Here is a 3296-nt window from a genome sequence, read left to right as displayed (position 1 = left end):
GCTGCTCCTCCACGTCGAGAGGAGCCAGTTGAGGTGGCTCGGGCATCTGGTAAGGGTGCCTCCTGGACGCCTCCCTGGTGAGGTGTTTCGGGCACGTCCCACCGGTAGGAGGCCTCGGGGAAGACCCAGGACATGCTGGAGGGACTATGTCTCTCGGCTGGCCTGGGAACGCCTTGGGGTTCCCCCGGAGGAGCTGGAAGAAGTGGCTGGGGAGAGGGAAGTCGGGGGGCTTATGTTGTACAAAAAAAATTATAATTTTAGTACATGTTATGTGTCAGAAGAGGGTTTAGAAAATAATACAAAAAAAAAAAAGATTGACCAAAAGGGCACTTGGGTGCAAGGAGCAAAAGGGGCAGGTACTCAAGCACCCCCAGCCCTCCCCTCTGCACGTGCCTGAGGAAATTTAAAATTATTACTGGGTAATTATATGTTACGGGAAGACGCCACCAGTGACACAATATTTAAACAACTAGTCTTAAAAACAACTAATCAAAAAGTACAATTAAAATGAATATCAATTATTTGCACTTCTGTTTAATCCAAAATAAGTCAGCAGCTCCATAAGGACCCCAGGGCTTCAGGGACCCATATGCTAATATTTTAACACAGACCACAGATGTATACATGTAATTTTTTTATTGAGAGGATCAATGCTGCTAAATTTGATTTAATGGTTTCAACACACATAAATTAAAAGATTTTAAATTGTTTAACATGTAAGATTTTAAGGAGCTGGCAAGTTTACTTTGTAAAAATTCTAACAATATTCATAGTTAAAGCCCCAGACAGCATAGCAGCCTTGGACCAGCCCTGCATGATGAGTTAAATCCGCTGCACTGCGCAGAGATGCGCAACAAACGGAAGATTTAATTCAATGCTACTAATGTGGCTTTAGTAACTCTTCCATTTCGTGTCTGTTGAGTTTTTAACAAGGGAACACAGAAACTATTTTGGTTGGTTCAGTTAAAGGGACGAGTTTCTCAGATCTCCGCGCATTAACTCTTGGTTGACTAAGTGGACAAAGCATTTAGTATGGTTTGATGTATCATGTAACCGGAAAAATACTACTAATAATAATAAAATAATATAAAACAAGCGTGATGTGTGACTGCGAAGCGGCGAGCGCGAAAGCTCCTCACCAGGCTAAACCTGCATGATGAGGTTAGCGCTGGTTCATTAACCACTAACGTTCCGACCAACCAGGAACACAGACAAACTTTATCAGTGCAGACAGAGCCGGGGTGTTGAAATGGAAAAGCCGCACAAAATTCTTTGTCCACAAACATAAATCATTCTCACTGCTCGCTCAACGCACCTCTGAAAGCTCCACTACAAGTTATTTCTGCGGTTCACGTAGAGATGCGCAATCGGAGCTTAAGGTAGGTTTAAACTCCTACCTTAGTCAAAAACTCTGGAAAGAAACATAATTACTCACAGGGGGTTGATGTAAATATCCATACAGGTCAACTTGTGTCCAGTTTGAGTGAAAGGAGTCGCGGGATCCGTGCTGAGATAAACTTAAGTCATCCAGCTGCTGCAGCGCGAGGCAACGTGCAGAGGCGCCAGCGGTGTGATTGGTCAGTGCGCTGCCGGCTTTAAATGCATAAACTATAAACATATCTTTTTAGGAATAAATCTGCTCCGCCAGTGAAACATTTAGAGCATCAGAAACGCTTGCAAAAAAAGCGTTTTTTGGTTGTTTTTTTTTTTCTAAAAACATAAATAAGAAATGCTTAGCCTGGCGGCGGGGCTAGCAAAGCATGGCGGGTCGCCAGGCCTATAATACACTGGCGGAACCCCTGCAGTTCACTCTACGTATTTGCAGTGAAATTCAATATAATTTGTTGGTTTAAAAAGCCTTTGGGTTTTACCAGCATGTTTCTTCTGACTGGAAGTTATTTTAACATTTTGAAGCCCTGACCTGACTTTTGTAGAGAATCTGTGGAGAGATCTACAGATTAGGGTGATGGCAGTAAGACCTTCCAACCTCAAATACTTGGAGCTCATCACCAAAGATAAGTTTGGTGCAAAAGGTTGCTCAGGGGTTTGTTTGCCAATTGATTATGCCAATAAAGAATTGTATTGTTGACAAAGATGGACATAAAAATTATGTCTATCTTTTTTTATTATTATTAATTTGAAATTGAGACGTAATATACATAAAAATTTAGATTTTACTCAAACTAAGGAAAGAAAAGATCAGGAGAGCCAAGGACTCCATGAACTTATTTACATAGTTCTGCTCCTTTTTAAAAACGAGATGGAAGAGCAAAATTATCTATAAATTAAATTTTGGTATGTAAGGATTTAAGTTTATAATGTGAATCTTCTGAGCAGTTACTATCTTACCTACACTAAACAACTCTGAACATCTGTGTTTTAGATGAGCACAGATTTTTAACATTTATTTCTAAAGCTGAAGTGAACAGCCAATCAGAGCCCTGCATCAAGAAGTCTGATCGTGTGTAGTAGCTGTCAGTTTTATGGAAACAACCGCTAGACAACAGTATGAGTTTAGGGATAGATCTATATGATTATAGAAATAATCAAATCTTGATCATTTTATAATCAGTTATTGAAATGATTCAATGTGGTTACAAAAGCAAAGTTTTTAGAGAACAGTCATTAACCTTGAATCCACCTTGTAGTGTATCTAGTGAACGACTTCACATTTCTTTAAAATCCTAGTTGCATTCAATAATATAGTTATTTTCTGTATGTAGATTTTCTCTGGTTGCACAGATTTCTTGTGTTGCTAGATGGTGTAATGCAGTGTTTCTCAACCTTTTTTGGCCCAGCGCCCCCCCTAGCCTTTATCCAGGTCCCTGATTGCCCCCACCAAGGAATTTGCAGGCTACTTTCCACTGACTATTATTGTATTATTAATATTACTATCACTATTGTAGATGTTTTAATTTTTATGCTTGTTTCTGTACTTATTATCAAAAATAATTTCCCAGAGAACAAAAAAGTCATGGGAATAGAAATTATTTTCACAGGCGTCTACAAAAAAATCAATGAACATTCAACTTAAAATCGGTAGGCCTAACAGCAGCCAGTCAGAGTGGAAAAATATTCTTATTCTGTGCCATTTTCTAGTTATTAAATCTTCCACAAAATGACCAGATAAAAGATGTTCAACATGCCAGTTTAAACTTTGAACTATTTGCAAAACGACTGAGCTCTGCAACATTAAAACATGGATAGAACTGTAACTACATTAATCATAACTCTTCTTCTCTTCAGTGTTTCTGTCGGTTTCTGGTGGTGCAGCTCTGTGCTGCCTTCAGGAGAAT

The 3296-nt window shown here is 39.4% G+C and overlaps 1 long non-coding RNA gene across 1 annotated transcript in view; it reads left to right on the top strand.

The window, feature by feature from the left end:
* The first annotated feature begins 980 nt into the window (after positions 1–980).
* LOC103462269 (uncharacterized) overlaps positions 981–3296 on the top strand; it is a 7862-nt gene continuing 5546 nt past the window's right edge. Inside the window, exon 1 of the long non-coding RNA XR_533312.2 lies at positions 981–1577. This is a non-coding gene — a long non-coding RNA (uncharacterized LOC103462269). The remainder of the gene's footprint in view (positions 1578–3296) is intronic.

This window comes from Poecilia reticulata, linkage group LG3, assembly GCF_000633615.1.
Source record: "Poecilia reticulata strain Guanapo linkage group LG3, Guppy_female_1.0+MT, whole genome shotgun sequence".
Classification (NCBI taxonomy): Eukaryota; Metazoa; Chordata; class Actinopteri; order Cyprinodontiformes; family Poeciliidae; genus Poecilia; species Poecilia reticulata.
The sequence above is the reverse complement of the archived record's forward strand: the minus strand, read 5'-3'. Positions and strand labels throughout refer to the sequence as shown.